The sequence below is a fragment of the Oncorhynchus tshawytscha genome, linkage group LG29 (genome assembly GCF_018296145.1).
Source record: "Oncorhynchus tshawytscha isolate Ot180627B linkage group LG29, Otsh_v2.0, whole genome shotgun sequence".
NCBI lineage: Eukaryota > Metazoa > Chordata > Actinopteri > Salmoniformes > Salmonidae > Oncorhynchus > Oncorhynchus tshawytscha.
Window position 1 is genome coordinate 4,332,137 of NC_056457.1, and position 24,940 is coordinate 4,357,076.

Genomic DNA, 24,940 nt, shown 5'->3' on the forward strand with positions numbered 1-24,940 from the left:
GTACTGAGGCTGTCACGTCCTGACCATAAAAAGCCTTTATTTTCTATGGTAGAATAGGTCTGGGCGTGCGTGACTGTGGGGTGTTCTAGTTTATTATTTCTGTGTGTAGTCTAGTTTTTGTATTTCTATATTGGTCTGGTATGGTTCCCAATCAGAGGCAGCTGTCTATCGTTGTCTCCGATTGGGGATCATGTTTAGGCATCAAATACCCCATTGTGTTTTGTGGGATCTTGTTTTTGTATTGTTGCTTTTGAGCCCTTCAAGACTGTATGTCCATTTCTCTTTATTGTTGTGTTGCTGGTTCACATTTAAATAAATGATGATGAACCCAAATCACGCTGCGCCTTGGTCTATCCATTTCGATGAGCGTTCCAAAGGCAGTGTTTCCCAAACTCGGTCTGGGGACCGCAATGGGTGCACATTTTGGTTTTTGCCCTAGCCACTACACAGCTGATTCAAATAATCAAAGCTTGATGATTAGTCCATTTTCTTAATCAGCTGTGAAGTGCTAGGGCAAAAATCAGAACACGCCCCCCCCCTCACGTGCATCAGTTTCCTGAATATTAACAAGGGTAAGCTGATTTAAGGGAAAACTTTTATCTCTAATGAAATGAAGATGAGTTTTGACATGGATGAATATAACTCAAAATTATATGTGACATCTGTTAAAAAAAAAAAAGTTAATTGCAGTGGAGTAAAAGCAGAGATAGGATAAAAACTGACAAGACAGAGAAATATTGTGAGACTTCTCACATATGGCTGACACAAAATTGTGCTAAAGGACTAATGTTTTATCCATTAGATAGCCTATCGTCTTGGATGAGTGTTTTTTTGTCCCCCATAAATGTTCAAAGATGAATTCATATTTATTTGATGGAAGTAATAGTGTATACCTTTTGGCACCTTTATATTTAGCACCTTTCACTGCGTAATCTCTCTGCACAACCATGATAAAAGGTAATACATTTTTCAAAACATTATTTTTGCAGAGGGTATTCAAAGGTTTTGATGATTCTCTATTGATGTTCATAACCAAGGCACCAAATTCACAATGATGCCTATTGAATGGCAGAGAGCGATACATTATGAAGTTTAGTAAGTACAGATGCCCATGTATGATTCTCTCTCAGAATGAATTATGGATTCCCCACACACAAAGTGTTTCAGTGCTGATTGACGTGTACAGTTACATCCAAACACCAGAAGATAATTAATATTTTTATGAATGATATTGACCTCACACTCAAAGCCATCATCTTTAAAAAGGTATGCTAATGTCTTCGAGTCACCTGAAAGATTTTGTGAATTCACCAGGAATGCTGTATTCCTATCTATTTTTTTTGTCTCTCATCTACAGCCCTATCCTCCAGCAACGATATGCCACTAGTAATTCAGCCTCTCAAAATGAAAGGGCCCCTAGCTAGCTTCCTTCTCTGGAAATCAGTACAATCTCCCTCTACCTCTAGGGTAAGTAAGCTAATAGTCATTCACCTGTGTGACAGAAAATATTTTCAGTGTTGCCAATGGGGGCCAAGAAGGCTATGTTTAAGGTTATGGACTCCAACCAGACCCACACATCATCAAATCGTTTTTTTTTCTTTCTTCGTTTTATTACCCCCCAACAACCAAGCCCCTTCTAGACGATGCCAGACCAAAGAAGGTATTGGCTATTGATCTGTCTATCTACCTGCATGCCTGCCAGTCAAACCATTTACCTGTGCAAGTGGACTATAACAACAAATACACACCAGAAATGCATTTGAACCATAACACATTGCTGTAATGCAACAGTCCCCATCAAGGCTTTTGCTTATGCATGGCCTCGAGTGAATTCATAACCACCTCAGTCAATCCTGTCGACTGAATCGTGTGGTGAATTTCTCACAGGCATGGAACAACATTTATTCAAAGACACAGAAACCTTAGGGTATTTTCTGCTGTGACTGCTATTTTTAAGACACTGCTGTGGTGTTCAAAAACAGTACTTGAAGACTATTAGCTAATGCTTTAATGTAATTATTTGCCAGTCAAAAAATAATTCAGCAGTCAAAAGTGTATGAGGAAGACCAATATGAACTTGACTGAATGACAATGGATCGGATTCTGTCTCCACATTTCAATGCACACATTCAGTAGCTGATACTTATAAACTGCTGCCGAGACTTCACCCAGAAACCATTTTGAATGGAACAGAATGAACATAATAAAATGGAACACAATGCCATAGAACAGAATATAAAAGATAAGTTTGAACAGGGGTGCTATGTCAATAACATTCTGTCTGAAAGGGAAAGCCTTTCTCTCTCCCTTCGCCTCTGTCCCCTGTGCCAGGACCATGCGGTGACGGTGTGGGAGAAAGGAGTACTCTGATACGGCCACACAATAATCTCTGTCCTGCAGAGTCGGCACATCTCCCAGCCAGCCGGGTCCTTCGAGGACTAGGCTTGGCCATATCTGCTGGGCCTGCTAGCTTGCCATCCAGCTAGCTAACCCACTGCACCACACTCTTACAACCTACAGTTTACATGGTCAACAGATAGACACACATGCAACTTTATGCCTGTTCTTCTTTCATCCTATGTAAGTAAACCCCCATGGCATCAGAAAGCGGTAACGTTACAGTTGATTTTTAAACTAAACCAATGTCATGTGAATTAAGAGTGGTTTCCAAAATGATTTGGAAAATATTAGGGGAGGTTTTCCTCCTCTCTCAAGAGGTTCCAGCACACGGCAGAAAATGTACCACTCCAGAAACCTGACAAAGTAATGGAGACAAATCTATATAAATAATTGCAAAGTGCAGCAGAGTAGTAGTGCCCATCATTCAGGGGGAAACGGGGCGCAATATCTCCTGGAGACAGAGGGTCATCCATCATGGCAGGACCTTAATTTGAGATATTTAGGTCTCATGCAGTTGATTGTCTGAGCCTTGTCTTAAAGGTCTGCAGGTTCTGGTCAAAATAAGTGCACTGTGTATCGAATAAGGTTCCATTTGGAACTCAGAAGCTAGGGTCTCTGTTACGCTCTGAATAGCCAAGACATTGCCTCTTTGCCTGTGTCTTTTTAATGCTAGACATTGTAAAAGCAGAACATCATACACAATAGAAATAAAAAACAAACATGCTCACTTAAGCAAAATCAATTAAGCAAATCTGAAGCTACACAGGCAGAAAGATTTGTTATGACAGAATCAACTGGTTTTGTTGATTAGCATCTTAATGGCAGCACAGAAAAAACGCTGTCACATCTCCGTAACGTCTCTGTAACGTGAGCCACTGTTTAACAACTCTTGGTGATTTTTGAGACATGCTATACTGCACCAAAAGCTGCATTTCTGAGAGGCTCGCTTGGAGCAGCATAGTTTACGCTTCAAGTCTATTTTCCTCACAGCGAGAGCATTGTAGAGTTCTAGATCCACAAAAATAAGCACATTATATCTCATTTAATTTCATAAGTATTCTCAATATTCCTAAAACTAAGTAATAAAATTGCAAAGATCACCAACGACACAATGAAAGGTTTGGTACCTAATTTTAGGCTTGTATATATATATATATATATATATATATATATATATAAAAAAGCTAAACATTGACACAATTGTTGATACAACTACTTCAAATCATTTTTATTCCAACAAACATGCTAATTTGTTTCCGAGGTTGCAATAACATCCTCCTATTATGAAGTGTGGCTGAAATTTCAGATAGCATCCCATTATGAAATAAAGTCTAGTTTTATCCACAGTTGACGAAGGTATGACAGTGCGCTCTCGTCACAATGTTAGTGTATTTTTGCTGTAATGGTTTATGCAAACAACAAATTTCAATCAGTGACGAGTTAATATTTAAAAAATTACCATACCGCAGGTATAATCCTCCCCCTCCGAGAAGTACTGTAGTACAGAGTGTTCAAGGTATAAAGGAGACCACAATGCCCATAGTCTAACAAATGGCAGTGAGGGACACACACACACACACTCCCCCCTTCTCATTCACAAACCCACACACATAATTTAGCACAGTACAATGTCAAGATGAGTCCATTGCATGAGGGCGAAGATTGAAGAGCCCAAGGAGGAGAGTCTAGAGACTCCAAATGATCTCAAGTATTGATCCCATTTAAGCCCAAGGCTCTTGACAGACACATTCAGCAGAATGTGGTGATAGGTGGCATATCCAGGTGACTGATGGTCTCTGCTCTGCTTATGTTAATGGATAAAGGACACACATCCATAAACAGCCTCCTTTTCTCTCTGTATCCCAAATAGCACACTATTCCCTATATAGTTCAATACTTTTGACCAGCGTCCTAAATTACTGCACTATAAAGGGAACAAGGTGCCATTTGTGATGCAGACCCTTTTCTTTCCCCCAGTCCAAGCATTGCGGACGTGCTTTTTTTGTAGAACCACTCAATCTTTCAATTAAAATTATATGGAGTGCAGCGAGAGTGGGTAGAACCATGAGGAGCTGTTGACACTGGTTCAGACCCAAATGGGACCCTATTCCCTTAATAGTGCACTCCCTTTGGGCTCTGGTCATACGTATTATACTATGTAGAGCAGGGCTGCCCAATCATCTTCCTGGATAACTACTGTCCTGTAGGTTTTCAGTCCAACCCTAATTTAGTGTATCTGATCCAGCTAGTTAAGGTCTTGTTGAGCAGCTAATTAGTAGAATCGGGTGTGTTAAATTAGGGTTGGACTGAAAATCCACACGACAGTGGATCTCCAGGAAGGGGGTTGGACAGTCCTGATGTGGAGAATAAGGTGCCATTTGGAAATCATAACTGCATTGGTTCAGAGGGGATGTGTGTATCTGCTGCTCTCTTGTTGTCAGAGATTCATGCCTCTCAGACAACTATAAGTGCAGTGGATTATTCAAAGATAATTGGATAGCTATGCTGTCACGCCCTGACCTTAGAGAGCCGTTTTATTTCTCTATTTGGTTAGGTCGGGGTGTGATGTGGGTGGGCATTCTATGTTTTGTTTTCTGTGTTTCTTTATTTCTATGTTTTGGATGGGTATGGTTCTCAATCAGGGACAGCTGTCTATCGTTGTCTCTGATTGGGAATCATACTTAGGTAGCCCTTTTTTCACTCCTTTCGGTGTGGGTAGTGACTTTTGTTAATGGCACTATAGCCCTGTAAGCGTCACGGTTGTTTTTCATTTGTTGTTTTGTTGGTGACATTTACTAAAATAAAAGGGAAATGTACGCTCACAATGATGCACTTTGGTCTACTTCTTTTGATGGCCGTGACATATGCGGTGTACAGTTGCAGTTTGTTTTAATGTACAGTTTAATAGTTAACAAATCTAATAGCCTTATGGAAAAACCACATGAGATCCTGTGACAACATGTGAAGCAACATGAGATCATTTGAAACTAGTCATGCAACAACATGATCTCGTGAAAATAAACCTAAAAAGTCCTGCTGCATAAAATAGATAAGGCTGCAGACTTATTGGCAATAATACATTTCTGCACTTTGCTAAAAGCTTAAAACTGCCAGGAATCAAGGAAATTGTTTGATTAACATCAATGTAAAATTAGCAGTGCTCAGGGACACTTGACAGAGTATACATGAATGCTTTGGGGATTTTAACTTGCAACCTCTGGGTTGAGTGCATCGATGTTTCTGCAGTGCCACCAGGTCCATTCTTTCTGCTTGGAATATGTTTTTACAAACTCTCAAAAATGAAGCAAATGGTTAGGGTACAAAAAAGTCCAAGGTACACTTCACAGGTATACATATGAACTCACAGGGTACAGTTTGTTACCTTGTAGGTATAATGGGACATTTTTCTATCTGATATTTTGAATAGAGCACCACAGTGGAGGTGTCATAATACACATAAAACCTAGCTCTCATACAGGGAAATGCTTCCATATTTTTCCAATATAGGATTTTTAAAAAAGGCTTAAAATAAGGGCTCTGTTTTGTGTTGGCTTACCCTGGCGTGATGTTTTGATACTGTAGTATCTGGGATCTACATCTGTTTATATTAGTTACTGTGCTGTTACTAAGCAGTAATGCATTACGGCAGTGTTACGTTACTACACCTAATAGGAAATGCACATGTGCACTGGGGTGCCGGGAACTGTAGAGCACGAGGGGTTTTGACTAAACGAAAACTAACTGTACTCCCGTCTCCTGCCTGGTCATTTCTCCACAACACAAATATTACAGTGGCGACGAGGATGGGATTAAACTACATAAACGGACATTGCTTGAAGGGAAGAATGTTGCGTGAGTAATGAAACTCAAAATAATTATGTAATTCGTCAGTTATTTTTTATTTGCTTTCGCCAGTAGAGAAGGCTAAGCACTGCTAGCACTGTGGGTACAGTATTCAGGAGCTGCCAAGTAGCAAGACTATTGGAGTCCAGAATAGCGACACTGCCCTCTGGTGGTTAAATAAAAAAAACTAACTGAACCCATTGAAATTAGGCGATCTCAGTGGAGAAATATTGTCAAAAAAAGGAAGAAGGAACGTAACACGGTGTGTACATTAATACAAATGAGTGCAGTGAATGAAGTAATTGCAGAAACTTCTGAAGTGAAGAAGTAGATGAATATTCAGAAAATTAAGGAATATAAGGAAACTGAACAATTAACTGTGAAAATGGCAACCATTGGTCGAGTACCAGAGTTTGAGGCTACAAAAGAGGATTTTGATTCCTATTTGGAGCGTTTTGAGCGTTGGCTGGCTGCAAATGAAATCAAAGATGGAAAGAAAGCAGACGTATTTCTCAGTGTTTTGGGTCCAACTGAGTATGGATTGCTGAAAGGTCTCATTGAACCAATGAAAGCAGTGGAGTTGAACTATGCAGAACTGACTGAAACTCTTTCAAGGTATTTCAAGCCTAAGCCAATTCTCATTGCAGAACGTTTCAGATTTTACCAACGTCACCAGAGTCAAGGGGAAACTGTGGCTGACTACATCCTTGCTTTGAAAAGGCTGGCAAGTACATGTGAGTTTGCACGATTTCTTGATGATGCTCTCCGAGACAAGTTTGTATGTGGTCTCACAGGTGAAGCATATCACAGAAGGCTCCTGTCAGAGAAGGACCTGACCTTTAAGAAAGCCTGTGGTATAGCACTTGGATTCGAGCTTGCCCACAGGGATACTATTGAGCTATCGGGACATGCAGAACGTCAGAAAGGTGTTCACAAGGTCAGTGATGCACGTGGTGAAAAAAGCTCACAAAAGTCACACTTTTTTCAGTCCTGTCCTCAAGGTTACACAAGAACAAAGCAGCCCACATCTCAAAGGTCTAAGCCAAGTTGCTACAGATGTGGGGGAGATAATCATCAGCACAGTGAATGTCGATTCCAAAAGGAAAAGTGCCACAATTGTGGAAAGGTTGGACATTTACAGAGAGTGTGTAAAGCCTCGAAACGCACAGCAAGAGCGCACAAAGTGTCAGACGCAGCACAAGAAGAGGAAGGTACAACTGAAACAGTAGTGGAACTGTTCACAGTGTACACAGCTCAACAACTAAAAGATGGAATCTATCTCAACATGGAGTTAGCGGGAAAACAGGTTCAAATGCAGCTGGACACCGGAGCGTCTGTATCTCTGGTTCCAGAGAGACTCTACAAAGAAAAACTGAAAGAGTGTCCTCTTCAGCCCGCGTCCATCCGCCTTTCTTCATACACTGGTGACACTATTCCTGTGTTAGGGCAGATCCAAGTACCAGTCCAGTATTAGGGAAAGGAGTGGACGCTACCGCTTGTCATTGTTAAAGGAGAAAAATCAGCCTTGCTAGGCAGAAACTGGCTACAAAAGATCAAGTTGAACTGGGGAGAAATCTTCAGTCTGAGAAATGACAAACCAGTGAGTCAGGCTACACTCACTAACATGCTGGAGAAGCACAAAGAACTTTTCAAAGATGGCTACGGTGAAATACAAGACTTCACAGCAAAAGTCAGAGTGCAAGAAGGAACCAAGCCTATCTTTCACAAACCACGTCCAGTTCCCTATGCTCTTAAGGAAGCAGTAGAGAAGGAACTGGACTGCCTACAGAAGAATAACATAATCACGAAAGTAGCGAGGAGCGACTGGGCTGCTCCGATTGTTGTAGTCCCAAAGAAAGACAAGACCGTCAGAATGTGCGGTGACTACAAGGTCACAGTAAATCGCTGCATACTACCAGAGGAATATCCACTACCAAACGCTGAAGATCTGTTTGCCACTCTAGCTGGTGGGAAGGTTTTCAGTAAGCTGGACCTGGCATTCGCTTATCAGCAACTGAAGCTGGATCCGGAGTCAGAACAGTATCTGACCATCAATACACACAAGGGGCTATTCAGATTCAATCGCTTGGTCTATGGAATCTCGACAGCTCCAGCGATATTCCAACAAACAATGGATCAGATCTTGGACGGTATAGACCATGTTGTGTGCTTCATGGACGACATCCTCGTGTCAGCACCAACCATTGGAGAGCACTTTGTAGTGCTGGACAAAGTGATGTCAAGACTGGAGAAATACGGAGTGAGAATGAAACACAGCAAGTGTGAGTTCCTCCAGGACTCAGTGGAGTATCTCGGATACAAGATTGATGCACAAGGCCTGCACCCAACCAACAGCAAGGTGGAAGCAATCGTAAACGCACCAGCACCCACAAATATTTCAGAGCTGAGGTCATTTTTGGGGCTCCTGAACTATTACGGAAAGTTTGTGGCAAACTTGTCCACATTGTTGCATCCGCTTCACCAACTGCTGCAGGCCGATACAAAGTGGAATTGGTCCCCACAATGCGAAGAAGCATTCAAGACTTGCAAACAGCGTCTGCTAAAGAGCAAGTGGCTTGCCCACTATAACACAGAGATGAAGCTGAGACTCGCGTGTGATGCATCTCCATACGGAGTAGGAGCCGTCATCTCACATGTTCTACCATCAGGTGAAGAACACCCTATTGCATTTACATCACGGACTCTGTCACCAAGTGAGAAAAATTATGCTCAAATTGAGAAGGAAGCCCTGAGCATAATATTCGGAGTGAAGAAGTTTCACAAATACCTCTACGGAATGAAGTTCCAACTGCTGACAGATCACAAGCCTCTGTTGGCCATCCTTGGACCAAAATCAGCTATACCAACCCTTGCTGCACTTCGAATGCAACGTTGGGCTCTGATATTGTTAGCCTACGACTACGAGATTGAGTACAGACGATCCAGTGATCACGCAAATGCCGATGCACTATCAAGACATCCATGCAATAGTGACTCTGACAGTGAAGATGATAGAGCAGTCTTCCAGATCTCTCTCATTGATGAACTGCCCATATCTGCTTCTGACATAGCAGAGGAAACAAGGAAAGACCCAGGAAGACCATCAATCTTCTCAGACACCTGTTTGCATCCTTTGGACTAGTCAAGGAGCTCGTATCGGACAATGGCCCTCCGTTCACGTCAAACGATTTTGAAATGTTTCTCAAGAACAATAGAGTAAGGCACATCCTGTCACCACCTTACCATCCGGCATCAAACGGAGCAGCGGAGAGAGCCGTGAAAACCTTTAAGAAGGCCTGGACTAGACTCGAGGTTCAGTCTGTGCCCACCCACCAAAGGCTTCCACGGTTCCTGTTTACTTACCATAACACACCACACACAGTAACGGAATGTACACCAGCTGAACTGTTTCTGAAACGCCAACCACGTACCCACCTGACATTGTTGAAACCAGAATTGTCAAGCACTGTGGCAAAGCACCAGCTACAGCAGAAGAAAGCTCATGACAGACACTCAAAGTCTGTCAGAGAATTCAAAGAGGAAGAGAGGGTGATGGTACGTGATTTCAGACACCCTAAGCACCTGTGGAACTCAGGTGTGATCTTGCAACGCAGAGGACCTTTGACTTACCAAGTCCAAAATGGTCATCGCCAGGTCAACGTTCATGTGGATCATCTGCTACGGTCCAACGCCCCAGCAGAGACATGCCGAGAGAACAAGAACAATAACGACCCCCAGGACTATTCTCCTGACTGTGGACGTACGGGAGAGACAGAGCCTGACTTTCCACCCGAACCTGGCCCACCACAGGAAGCCCAGGAGGAGTGGATATATCCTATTCGACAGTGAAGGGCACCTCAAAAGCTTGACCTGTGAGTTGAGCTGGTTAAGGAGGTAACAGACAGTAAAACAAACATTTTAATATGTCCTAGATAAAAGAAAAGAAAAAGGACATTACCTGGGTTAGTTATTAGGACACAAACTCCATCTTCGGGGCAGAATAATCCCCTGGATTTGTGCTGGGCTCTGAAAAGTCTGCTTCAACCCAGTAGTTGAAAAATGTTTAAGAATGCATTTTTCAGATATTGCATTAGTAGTTACCTAACATATTTACCTTGTTCTCTGGGAGTTAAACACTATGGGGGAGGAGTGTAGTATCTGGGATCTACATCTGTTTATATTAGTTACTGTGCTGTTACTAAGCAGTAATGCATTACGGCAGTGTTACGTTACTACACCTAATAGGAAATGCACATGTGCACTGGGGTGCCGGGAACTGTAGAGCATGAGGGGTTTTGACTAAACGAAAACTAACTGTACTCCCGTCTCCTGCCTGGTCATTTCTCCACAACACAAATATTACAGATACCATGTAAATCTCTCTCGGAAAAGGAGCTTCAAATCAATATTTTTGGCACCATTTACTCTCAGATTTGAAAATGCTATTTTGCAACAAAGTAGACATGCAAGACTACAAATCCCATCTCTAGCTGACACCTTTGCTAACAGGTATTGTGTCTTTAAACATATCCACAAGACAGTTCATAGAATTCACAATTTAAATAAATGTAGCTAATTTATTCATAACTACATTAAGCTAACATTAGATAGTTACTCCAGAGATTCTTACCTTTGCCTTGATTCGGAGGTCTCGTTGTCACGTTCTGACCTTTATTTCCTTTGTTTTGTATTTAGTTAGTATGGTCAGGGCGTGAGTTGGGTGGGCAGTCTATGTTTGATTTTCTATGATTTGGGGATTTCTATGTTTCGGCCTAGTATGGTTCTCAATCAGAGGCAGGTGTCATTAGTTGTCTCTGATTGAGAATCATACTTAGGTAGCCTGGGTTGCACTGTTTGTTTGTGGGTGATTGTCAGTGTTTTCTTTATTAAAATTCATGATGGACACATATCACGCCGCATTTTGGTCCACCGTTCCTTCTCGCCTCTCCTCTTCAGATGAAGAGGAGGACGACCGTGACAGAATCACCCACCAACCAAGGACCAAGCGGCGTGGTAAAAGACAGCGACGACAGCAGCAGCAGCAGCAGCAACAACAACGGCCAGCATCACAGGACTCCTGGACATGGGAGGAGATACTGAACGGAGAGGGACCCTGGGCACAGGCTGGGGAATATCGCCGCCCGAAAGCAGAGCTGGAGGCAGCGAAAGCTGAGCGGCGGTGATATGAGGAGGCAGCACGGCAGTGCGACAGGTACGAGAGGCAGCCCCCAAATTTTTTTGGGGGGGGCAGACGAGGTGTGGTACTAAGCCAGGTAGCAGACCTGAGCTCACTCCTCGTGCTTATTATAACAAAACGCATTACTGGTCAGGCACCGTGTTATGCGGTTAAGCACACGGTGTCGCCAGTACGTGCCCATAGCCCGGTGCGCTATAGGGCAGCCCCCCGAAAGTACCATGCGAGTGTGGGCATCGAGCCAGGGCGTATGGTGCCTGCTCAGCGGGTCTGGTTGCCGGTATGCAGTTTTGGTCCAGGGTATCCTGCGCCGGCTCTGCGTGCTGTGTCTCCGGGACGCTGGGAGGGTGCAGTACGTCCTCTGCCTGCGCTCCACTCGTGCCGGGCAAATGTGGGAATGGAGCCTAAGGGAGAGGTGCATGTAGTAAGCACTAGATCTCCTGTGCTTACCCACAGCCCGGTTCAACCTGTGCCTGCACTCTGGAGGGTCCGGGCTAGAGTAGTTGTCCAGCCTGGGGAAGTGGTGCCAAGGTTGCGCACAAGAGCTCCAGTGCTCCCCCACAGCCCGGTCCTTCAGGTGCCTCCTCCTAACACCAAGCCTCCTGAAGGTCTCCCCAGCCTGGTGGTTCCTGTGGCAGCCCCACGCACCAGGTTGTCTCTCTGTCTCCTCCCTGCAGGTGGTCCCGCCTGTCCGGCGCTGCTGCCGGAGCCTCCCGCCTGTCCGGCGCTGCTGCCGGAGCCCCTCTGTCCAGAGCAGCTGTCCCTCTGTCCAGAGCAGCTGTCCCTCTGTCCAGAGCAGCTGTCCCTCTGTCCCGAGCAGCTGTCCCTCTGTCCCGAGCAGCTGCCCCACCTCTGTCCCGAGCAGCTGCCCCACCTCTGTCCCGAGCAGCTGCCCCACCTCTGTCCCGAGCAGCTGCCCCACCTCTGTCCCGAGCTGCCCCACCTCTGTCCCGAGCTGCCCCTCTGTCCAGTGGGGTCATTGAGAAGGGTGGCCATGGTGAGAAAGCCACGGAGGTGGACAATAAGGCGGACTAAGACAATGGTGAAGTGGGGTCCGCGTCCCGCGCCAGAGCCGCCACCGCGGACAGACGCCCACCCAGACCCTCCCCTATAGGTCAAGGTTTTGCGGCCGGAGTCCGCACCTTTGGGGTGGGTACTGTCACGTTCTGACCTATATTTCCTTTGTTTTGTATTTAGTTAGTATGGTCAGGGCGTGAGTTGGGTGGGCAGTCTATGTTTGATTTTCTATGATTTGGGGTTTTCTATGTTTCGGCCTAGTATGGTTCTCAATCAGAGGCAGGTGTCATTAGTTGTCTCTGATTGAGAATCATACTTAGGTAGCCTGGGTTGCACTGTTTGTTTGTGGGTGATTGTCTATGCTGATGGCTTGTTTCAGCGCAGCTCGCATTAGCTTCACGGTTGTTATTTTGTTTACTGTTTTTGTATAGTGTTCAGTGTTTTCTTTATTAAAATTCATGATGAACACATATCACACCGCATTTTGGTCCTCCAATCCTTCTCGCCTCTCCTATTCAGATGAAGAGGAGGACGACTGTGACACTCGTCCAGATCATCATGGCATTTGTAGTTCTTTATTATAGCCACATTAGCAGCTAATTAGATTATCATTTGGGGGAGGGGTAAATACAGGTGAATATATTGCTAAAAGTCACCTTGTCCTAGAAGACTCACGCCAGTGCAAGCCTACATGGAACACAGCCCTTCCCTATGTGAAAATTAATTGTGGAAAAATGATTTGAACCATTTCCCTTTTTGACCACGAGGTTTTATGGGTATTATGACACATTCTGTGGTGCTTTATATAAGGTATGATCATCACTGCAGTTTGTAAGATGGAGCCGACAGATATGGCAGCTCTGTTTCTAGCTCCTAAGCAACTGTACTATTTTTTTTGTGTGTGTTATTTCTTACATTATTGGCCCAGAATTTTTTTTGCGTTATTACATAAAGCCGGAAATAACTTTTGGATATCAGAGAGTCAGTAACTCACCAGCATTACGTGCAGGATTACAACTTTCCCAAATTGGATCCTTTGTTCATACCCCCAGGGCAATATAACCTATTCCAGAGGCTGCTCCAAAACACAGTCACCGGAGAAGAGGTATTCGGAGTGGACTTCTGGTCCGACTCAAGAGACGTGCACACCATCCAGCACTTCCAAAGTATATTACTCACTAATATTCAGTATCTGGATAATAAAGTAGACAAGCTCAGGGCGAGGATCTCCTTCCAGAGGAATACAACTTTCCAAAATTGGATCCTTTGTTCGTACCCCCAGGACAATATAACATGCACACCATCCACCACTTCCAAAGTATATTCCTCACTAATGTGAGTAATATACATCAAGGATTTTAACATACTCAGTTTCACAGAAACATGGCTCTCTCGGGATATACTGTCCCTTTCAGTGCAGACAGGAATAAAGAACTCTCTGGGAAGAAAAAAGGTGGGGGTGTATGTTTGATGTTTAACTACTCATGGTGTTATTGTGATAACATACAGAAGCTCAAGTCCCAACGTTCACCCTACCTGGAATACCTCACACTCAAATGCCGAACTTCGTAAACTTTGTAAACGCTACTGAAGTTCTACCAACACATTGACTGTAGTACTCACTCAGGAAAAACATTGGTCCACTGCTACTCAACTTTTCGAAATGCCTACAAGGCCCTCCCCCGACCTCCCTTCGGCAACAGGAAGTACCCGTACTAAGGTCTATTCAATGCTGGTCTGACCAATCGAAATCCATGCTTCAAGATTGTTTTGATCACGCGGACTGTGATATGTTCCGCGTAGCCTCTGAGAACAACAAAGACAAATACATGGATACAGTGACTGAGTTCATCAGAAAGTGTACAGGATATATTGTACCCACTTTGACTATTTAAACCTACCCAAACTAGGACTCTGGGTTCTCCTTCTCCGTGGCTGACGTGAGTAAGACATTTACGAATGTTAAACCTTGCAAGGCGCCGGCCCAGACGGCATCCCGAGCCGAGTCCTCAGAGCATGCGCAGACCAGCTGGCTGGTGTGTTTATGGACATATTCAATCTCTCACTTTCCCAGTCTGCTGCCCCCACTTGCTTCAAGATGACCACAATTGTTCCTGCATTCAAGAAAGCAAAGGGGAATTCACTAAATGACTATTGCCCCGTAGCACTCACTTCTGTCGTCATGAGGTGCTTTGAGAGGTTAGTTAAGGAACATATATCACCTCTACCTTACCTTACACCCTAGACCCACTTCAATTTGCTTAACGCCCCAATAGATCCACAGATGATGTAATCCCCATCGCACTGCACACTACCCTATCCCATCAGGACAAAAATACCTGTGTAAGAATGCTGTTTATTGACTATAGCTCAGCATTCAACACCATAGTATCATACAAGCTCGTCATTAAGCTCGGGGCCCTGGATCTGAACCCCGCCATGTGCAACTAGGCCATGGACTCCCTAACGGCCACCTCCAGGTGGTGAAGGTAGGAAACAACACCTCCACTTTGCTGATCCTCGACACAGAGGACCCACAAGGGTGAGTGCTCAGCCCCCTCCTGTACTCCTTGTTCACCCAGGACTGTGTTGCCACCCATGCCTCCAACTCAAATATCAAGTTTGCAGATGACACAACAGTAGTATGTCTGATTACCAACAATGACGAGACAGCTACAGGAAGGGAGATGAGGGCCCTGGGAGAGGGGTGCCACTGACAATCTGAAATGATCCACCCACATAGTGTGGTGAAGAAGGTGCAACAGCGCCTCTTTAACCTCAGGAGGATGAGAAATTTGGTTTGGTCCCTGAAAACAATCACAAACTTTTACAGATGCACAATTGAAAGAATCGTGTCGGGCTGTATTCCCGCCTGGTACTACAACTGCACCATCCGCAACTGCAGGGCTCTCCAGAGGGTGGTGTGGTCTGCCCAACGCATCACCAGGGGCAATCTACCTGAGGTACATTAGCATGTTTGGGGCTGTGGTCAAATATATATGTATTTGTGCCAATCATCAGTGGGCGTGTTGTAGCAGTTTAAGCATTTCATGGTTGTGCTGAGTAGCGGCACTCTTTGTTCTGTTAAGGTTGTAAGAGTATGTGTTTCAAATCTGCTGCACTTTAAAGAGGTTTTTGTGCAAATTCCAGTAACTTAATAGGAACTTTTTGCCAGATATCCTCTTACCTAATTTAAATAACTACCACATTGTATCCAACATCGGAGAAGGCGTGTTTGTAGAGGGGTGTGGATTATATAGCTATATAGATTGGTGACACAATTGGACTGTAGGGTGTCAGCAAATTAGAGGTCGACCGATTATGATTTTTCAACGCTGATATTGATACCGATTATTGGAGGACCAAAAAAGCTGATACCGATTAATCGGACGATTTAAAAAAAAAACATTTATCTGAAATGATGACAATTACAACAATACTGAATGAACACTTATTTTAACTTAATATAATACATCAATAAAATCAATTTAGCCTCAAGTAAATAATGAAACATGTTCAATTTGTTTTAAATAATGCAAAAACAAAGTGTTGGAGAAGAAATTAAAAGTACAATATGTGCTATGTAAGAAAGCTAACGTTTCAGTTGCATGCTCAGAACATGAGAACATATGAAAGCTGGTGGTTCCTGTTAACATGAGTCTTCAATATTCCCAGGTAAGAAGTTTTAGGTTGTAGTTATTATAGGAATTATAGGACCATTTCCCTCTATACCATTTGTATTTCATTAACCTTTTGTGACTAGGTGGCAGTATTTTCATTTTTGGAAAAATAACGTTCCTGATTTTGTCAGGACAAGATGCTAGAATATGCATATAATTGACAGCTTGGGATAGAAAACATTCTAAAGTTTCCAAAACTGTAAAAATATTGTCTGTGAGTATAACAGAACTGATGTTGCAGGCGAAAGCCTGAGAAAAATCCAATCTGGAAGTGCCTCATTTTTTGAAAGCTCTGCGTTCCAATGCGTCCCTATTGAGCAGTGAATGGGCTATCAACCAGATTACTTTTTCTCCGTATTCCCCAAGGTGTCTACAGCATTGTGATGTAGTTTTATGCATTTATGTTGAAGAATACCCGTAAGTGGCTACATTGCGCAAGTGGACACCTGATGCTCCCAGAGTGATTCTCGCGTAAAATACAGAGGTAGCGATTATTCCAATCGGTCCTACTGAAAAACCAATTGTCCCGGTGGATATATTATCGAATAGATATTTGAAAAACACCTTGAGGATTGGGTATAAACAACGTTTGCCAAGTTTCTGTCGATATTATGGAGCTAATTTGGAATATATTTCGGTGTTTTCGTGACTGCAATTTCCGGGCGATTTCTCAGCCAAACGTGAAGAACACACAGAGCTATTTCGCCTACAAAAATATTTTTGGGGGAAAAAAGGAACATTGGCTATCTAACAGGGAGTCTCGTGAGTGAAAACATCCGAAGCTCATCAAAGGTAAACTATTTCATTTGATTGCTTGTCTGATTTCCGTGACCAATTTACCTGCTGCTAACTGGATAAAAATGCTATGCTAGGCTATCGATAAACTTACACAAATGCTTGTCTAGCTTTGGCTGTAAAGCATATTTTGAAAATCTGAGATGACAGGGTAATTAACAAAAGGCTAAGCTGTGTCTCGGTATATTTCACTTGTGATTTTCATGAATAGGAATATTTTCTAGGAATATTTATGTCCATTGCGTTATGCTAATTAGTGTCAGTCGATGATTACGCTCCCTCATGCGGGATGGGGAGTCACTAGAGGTTCCTTTGACTATTGGATATTCTTATAGGCACTTTAGTATTGCCAGTGTAATAGTATAGCTTCCGTCCCTCTCCTCGCTCCTCCCTGGGCTCGAACCAGCAACACAACGACAACAGCCACCATCGAAGCAGCGTTACCCATCATAAATTTAAAAAATCGTCAAATCGGCGCCCAAAAATACCGATTTCCGATTGTTATGAAAACTTGAAATCAGCCCTAATTAATCGGTCGACCTCTACAGCAAATATGTGACTCACCACCTGGAATTCAGTCTTATGTAGCTAAATATGAAAACGTTTTTTTTTTTACATTGGATAAAAGTATAGACTCAATAGGTACAAAATGGTATATCATACAAGCATTTTTGAGGAACAATGGAAAATTAATTATGTTTTGGTAGTTGATACACTTGTAAACTCACTTTTGAGAAAAGGGCCTTTGAATATTTTTTGGTACCTACTGGAGAGCTCTCCTATGTCTACACCCATTCAGCATTGTTCACGCCCTCTTTTAAGCCAGCCTCACCCATCTCTTTAAGGATCACAATGAGGTCATGTGCTAAACAGTGATTAGTGTAGTGAAGATTAAGACGAAAAGTGGTAGTAGCCTACAATAAGGACACATTCCATGTAAACAGATACTGTCAAGATAAAAATATTTATGAATATTAGATGACGCTTACCCAGACACACTTGTCTAAATTGATGGGTCATGTGAAAGAAATGCTATATCCTCCCGACACATCCAGTGGTGGAAAAAGTACTAAATTTACATTCTTGAGTAAAAGTATAAATCGTTTCAAATTCCTAACAAGATGGCACAATTTTTTTTTTCGACGGATAGCCTGGGGCACACTCCAAAACTCAGACATAATTGACAAACAAAGCATTTGTGTTTAGTGATTATGCCAGATCAGATGCAGTAGGGATGTTCTCTTATGTGAATTGGACAATTTTCCTGTCAAAATGTAACAAGTACTTTTGGGTGTCAAGGAAAATGTATGGAGTAAAAATTACATTTTCTATCGGAATGTAGTGAAGTAAAAGTTGCCAAAAAAAGAAATCGTAACGTAATGTACTGATACCCCCCAAAAATATGTAAGTAAAAATACTTTAAAGTACTACCTAAGTACTTTTGACCACTGCCCAAATGCCTTCACAACAGTACATAGCATACTTTACATACTGTTACACACACACACTTATCACATAGTATTCCATACATAATTAAGGCCATGCAACCTGAATTGAAACCTAAGTGAGGTGCACATGTACAGAACATAAACCGATGCATGCGCCATATATTTATGTGGATGCACTATATATTATGTGGTGGACGCTTGATACATTCACATGATATTGTTGTGGTATGTCACAAAATCATGTTACGACCACACATATCATTATTCATTTTATATATACAATATTTTGCTAAGTCTTGCAAAGTGGATGGGTCTCTACAGAAAGTGTAAACGGTACAGCCAAATGATTACTTGCATAGTAGCAATATCAGAAATAGATAATGTCAAAATAATATATACAGTATGTACAAGAACAATATCAATAACAGTGATAATCAGTGATAGACGAGGTAGTTATATGCATACAATCAGGGGTAAAGTGGTTAAGCAGGGGGATAAAAAAATAGTAGCAGCAACGTATGGCATGTGAGTTAATTAAGAGAGAGGATTTGAATAGAGGCACTGCAGATAGTGCTGATGACTGGTCCGTCGGAACCACGCATGAACAAGGGAATCTATATCGGTGAGCCTGTTTCTGTCATGCCCTTGACTTTGGAGCAGGGCATGTGATGTCCATTGCCTCCTTTGTCGCAAAACTCACTGATCTCAAAAAGATAAGTTTGTCTTGCTGGGTCCAGTCCAGGTGGTGCTTGTTCAGGCACACCATCTAAGGGAGGAAGGATGTCAGCATTGCGTAGCAGCTGAAACCTGGTCCCGACAGTCTGAATGCTCCTTGGCGACAACACCAAGCTCCAGAGCATCGAAGCTGTTAAACAGGGAATAAAAAAAACATTTTTTGAAGACATTACAACTCTGAACAACACAAATTCACCTCCCAAGTTTAGATAAGAAAAATAACCTCATGCAATGCAATGAAAATTATCTTCACCTGAAGTGTTGGTACTGCTTGATCTGTGGCAGCGGCCTGAAGTACGGAGTCAGGTGTTGTTGCCAGCCATACCTTCCTCCAGTCCAACCAGCTGTGGGATGTTGACCCCTGTCACAGTGCTGTCATTCACAACACCAGCAATCTCAGACAAAGTGTCCACTCTGGTCTTTCTGAATCGCTGCTTGATGAGGCCAGAGCACAAACTTGTTCTTGTTATGATTACCGCAGTTATCAAAATTCAGGTCCACAAGTGTTTCCCCACCTCCGTAGTTGAAGAAATGGTGCGTGTAGTTGATGACAGTGCTGCTGCCTTTGTTTTCTTGGGCCACCTCTCTTTTTGATAGGGGGCATTAGACCATTCTCCTTGTATGACTGGTGGAGGAGAGTCAGGCGTGTTCTACTGATGCTGAAAAAAAAATAACTACAATCCCAATCCATAGAGTAACGTTACTCACAATACAAACCGATTGTCATAGCTACAGTTAACCAAATAAGTAAGGTTCAACATTAACGTTAGCTGGCTAACTTACAGCAAGACTTAACTTGCAATGAAAACAACAACTCTGACAAAATTAGAAACATATAATATCTGAAACTATAGCTATATTCTTACCCGTATACATGAATGAAAGATTCACGGCAGACTGCAACCCCTTTCATCAAATAAGACGTCCTTTGTTGTTTCCGTTTAGTTTGCACAGCTTGTTTGGCCAGTTGTGTTCCAATGATTTCAAAACTCGGTACAATTCTTCTGTGACAACAAAACTATTGATCTCCGTTTCTTCCCCATCACCGTCATCAGAAGACTCTACAATGTTTTCTTCAATGAAAATGTTTTTACCTAAATCAGGGATTTGCTCGTCGTCTGATTCATTTTCAGAGTCAGAGAGAGTCAGCATGGCACGATCATCCTCCAGAAAGTAGTCCATCACAACTTTTTCCCACTGACCTTTGTCGATAGCGCCTGATAAATTCAAGTCAGCAATGTTATTGAGAGCAGTAGCAACATATTTGCAGTTCTCCGTGGCTAATGTTATATCTTTAGAAAAAACTGCAGTAGAAAGGATTATCTTCACATAATGAGCAGCTCATTTTATAGACACAAGATGAAACTCATCTCTCGGCATGTCCAGCCCACTCATTATCCCAGCCAATCATGGTTAGCGGGAAGGTTTCTGACATTTTCTTTGGCTAGATCAACTAGGTTCTTAATTTAACAACTTTATTCATATTTACAGTTGGCATAATAATTTTTTATTAAGGCACATGAAAGTTCACATGTTCGAGGAGGCATTTCTGCCAAAAAAACGCATTTTGATTAAAAAAAATATTTTGTACGTTCAAACGGCTCTCCTGTGACTTGCAACATATACCTTGTTTCCTGAATTGTGTCACATATATTTAAAAGTTTACACTATTCGTCTATGGCAAATATACTTACATTTCTACTCTTTCATCTGTATCTGGTGTTCGCTTGTTACTGGCTAGCTACGTCTTCAGCCAGCATGGAACAAAAGGGTCATAAAAAAAATCCGAAAGGCCTGATAGAAACATCAATTTGACGGTATTCTTTCCAAATGTCTACATAAACCAAATATGCTAGACAACATGGGATATTTTTGTGTCTGTAAAACTAATTATGTGAGCAAATATTGATATGATAACCATCATATTGAAGTAAACGCGATGACATGTTGTGTGGTCCTCCTACGTCTCTGGAAAGCATGCAGTTTATTAGGCTACAGATTAAATACATTATGATGAACTTCAAAGGATGGTGAAAGTGCAAGGTGATGAGCTTGATGCTTTTCCAATAAATATAGAGGGTCTTATTATTCTGGTGACATGATGATCGATGCTTGGCTGTCGCTTGGCAAATAAAAATGATCTTACTCTTTTGTCCATAATAATCTCATCATGTAGGCTATACCCGCACTGTATTTACCCAGCTGTTGGCTAGATCACACAAACCAATACCGGAGTCGGAACTTTTGCTTTGTAACGCATAATTCTTTTGTGTGACAGAATCATTGAGATGAGAATGCAATGGACACCCATTTAACTCACATATTTTGATTATAACAGCAGAAGTTATTTTTTATGTGTTTCCTCAAGCACAGACTTATCTGCAACAAGTCAATTTGATGGCAACAAACCTCTTGTGGAAAAAAAAACTATTTTATTTATGCAGATTTTAGAATATTTGCATTCAAATCTGTCACCAGTTGAATGGAAACCTAGCTAATGATGTAATTTCAATGTTGTCTGAGTTGCTTTGTGAATCATCAAATTAGCTTGAGATTATTTTACTGCAACACTGCATCCATGTTTCTTGACATAGGCGTTTCAAAGAGCTGTCAGTTAAGTGAGCTCATTAATATGAAATATGAAATTTCACATGTGAAACATGTTCTTGGAATGGCTCCCGAGGGGCACAAAGGTCTAAGACACTGCATCTCAGTGCAAGAGGTGTCACTACAGTCCCTAGTTTGATTCTAGGCTGTATGATATCCAGCTGTGATTGGGAGTCCCATAGGGCGGTACACAATTGGCCCAGCATCGTCCGGGTTTGGCCGGGGTAGGCCGTCATTGTAAATAAGAATTGAACTTGCCTAGTTAAATAAAAGTTATGTTTAAAAAAATGCATTGCATGTGAAACATGTGTTTTTGGAACACTTCACACTTCCTTCCTATCCGTTGCCGGATAGGAAGGAAACTGTTCAGGGATTGAAGATGGATCAACAATATTTTAGTTACTCCACAATACTAACCTAAGTGACAGAGTGAAAAAAGGAAGCCTGTAAAGAATAAAACAATTCCAAAACATGCATCCTGTTTGCAACAAGGCACTAAAGTAATTCTGAAAAAAATGTGACCAAGTAAAACCTGGTTCAGTTTGCTTTCCCACAGACACTGGGAGATGAATTTACCTTTCAGCAGGACAATAACTTAAAACAAGGTCCAACTATACTGGAGTTGCTCATCAAAGAAGACAGTGAATGTTCCTGAGAGGCTGAGTCACATTGTGGCTTAAATTTGATTGAAAATATTTGTCAAGACTTGAAAATGGTTGTCTAGCAATGATCATCAACCAATTTGACAGTGCTTGAAGAATTTAGAAAAAAAGAATGTGCAAATATTGTACAGTCCAGGTGTGCAAAGCTCTTAGAGACTTACCCAGAAAGACTCACGGCTGTAATTGCTGCCAAAGGTGATTCTAACATGTATTGACTCAGGGGTGTGAGTACATACGTAAATTAGATATTTCTGTATTTCATAAAAGCAACAAAAAAACAAACATGTTTTCACTTTGTCATTAAAGGGTATTGTTTGTAGATTGTTGAGAAAGTATTATTATTTTTATTCAGGCTATAACAGAACAAAGTGTGGAATAGGTTAAGGGGTATGAATACTTTCTGAAGGCAAGCACTGTATCTCCCCACATGTAAACCCTACGGGTATGGGTGGTGTAGCAGTGTAGCTCTTTAATATGTTGTCCTCATCTCACCTTCTACAGATCACCAGAGTAAGCATCTGCTACTGTAGAATGAACAGGGACAGGGTGCATCTGTGAGCCCATATTCCAAATGCAGCATATCAGATAGTGTTTGTTGCAAGGCTCGAATCGAATTAAAATAAGTAATTGAACTAAACTAAAATCCAAATTCAATAATCGAAAAAAGGACATTTATTTAAAATGACTTCTCAATAAATTGAAAAGTAGAAGGTATTTATTTTAAAAATGTGACCATTTCTGAACTTTATATTCAAATTGCTTCCTGAATTGACTTCCTTCAATACGAATTGAGCCCAACCCTGGTGTGTTTCCTTTTTCATATCAACTCAGTTTGTTGGTACTAATCTCGATGGATACCACAATAAATACTTTAATCCATTAAGTACATTTATAAATGTACATATGTAAACATGGGCTATAATATGCATTATAACACGTCATACCTGTGATGTGAGCATTCCAAAGCAGGCTGTGTTGTGTTTTGATTGAAAAGTGCAAATTAAAAACTCACACCTTTATGTTTACTGTTAATTTTGCAGTTATTTGTACAATTGAAGCGATTGGAACTTATTGGGACTCAGATGTTCTGTAAAGGGAATCTCTAACAAAAATGATCTTACAAAATACAGTGATGCAATTTGTTGTTTTCATCTCATTACAAGAGTGTTAAACAGCGTTGTGAAGCTGAACCACATGCAATCCCCCCAAAATTGGCATTTGCTTTTTGGTATCCCTCAAGTCAGTGTTGAAATCAGCACCTTGAAGTTGCCCAAACCACTTGACAGGCTATGGTTTGATAACCAATGTTTGAACACTTTCCAACACCAAGTTGAAAGGCAATATTTCCTTTTAAATGCAAATGAACCAAAATGGCTCACTATGACTTATAAAACGGGGGCATAACACAGTCCCAGTGAGTGGTGTTTCGTTGCCTGTGTTGCCAATCTGCATTCACTGACACCTCCTGTGTCATCTATAAATGAATCAATAGGTTTGCCTTGACCCAAAGACCATACAAACATGCCTGAAAGACATTGTTCAATATGACTGACCCTGCACTCCGAACAGAACAGAGCACAACACAAGCCTCCTGTCTCCATCAAACTCTTTCTGATAAAACTGTTTCAAGGACACCCGCTGGTTCTGCTTCCACCATATGTACTTCTAAATAGCATGTGGGGATAACATCTAATAATGTATTGATTTGGCTGGAGGGGGAATAAAACGCAAGTCAAACATTTATAGCTTCAAAAAATCTTTGGCATCAAGGAGGCTTTGAAAGCCATTTGCAGCAGCTGCAGCAGCGGGGTGAAAGAAATGACCATGAGTTTCTGACACTATAACTCAGTTTGTTCATTATTGACTTGGAGGCGGAATATACCCAATATCAACCTAGCCTACATTTAAAAAAAAAAAATATTTAAAAAACACTCCAACTAAGAGGTAAGTAAACAGCACACATACCTTGATTGATTCACACTGTTTAAAAGCCAGCTTAATCCAAGCAGTCAAACTATCCTCCAAGCTTATTTTCCCTGTGTAGAATACAAGACAAGCTTCTTCTCTCTTCTCCTTTTTTTGCCTCCTCTCTATGATTCCTCTTTTATCATTTACCTCTACCTCTGTCTTTGGTATCTTTCTTTCATGATCATTTTCTGTGCAAAGCCTATTGCCCACGCCAGACTTGATGCCGGAGTGTTTGCCGCTAGAGGTACAAAACAGGGAGAGAGAATGTAGGAGTCTCCCTGTGGTTTTAAAATGACGAGTGAGAGAGAAAGTGTGGCAGAGCAGTGTGAAAGAGAGCAAGCTTGTGTGAGTGTATGAGAGCGAGCGGGAGAGAGAATGAGCGAGGGTTTGTGAGCACTGACTGGCTCACTGACTGGCTCAGTGGCGAAGGGCTTGCGTTTACGCTGGGAGCAGGGGCAGCCGTGATTGGTGTGAGGCAGCCCCCTGTCAGGTCCCCGGAGCACTGGGATCTTCATCAAGCAGATTATAGGGATCTGGAGAGCCCTCTCTTCTGCATAGAGAGTGGCAGTGATGTGTACTGTGGTCACTGGG

General features: G+C 42.1%; 1 protein-coding gene across 1 annotated transcript in view; it reads right to left on the bottom strand.

Moving 5' to 3' along the window:
* LOC112228031 (cadherin-12-like) overlaps positions 1–24,693 on the bottom strand; it is a 207,040-nt gene extending 182,347 nt beyond the window's left edge. Inside the window, exon 1 of the mRNA XM_024393152.2 lies at positions 24,347–24,693. The gene's annotated coding sequence lies outside the window, so the exon portion shown is untranslated. The remainder of the gene's footprint in view (positions 1–24,346) is intronic.
* Between the last annotated feature and the right edge of the window lie 247 nt (positions 24,694–24,940).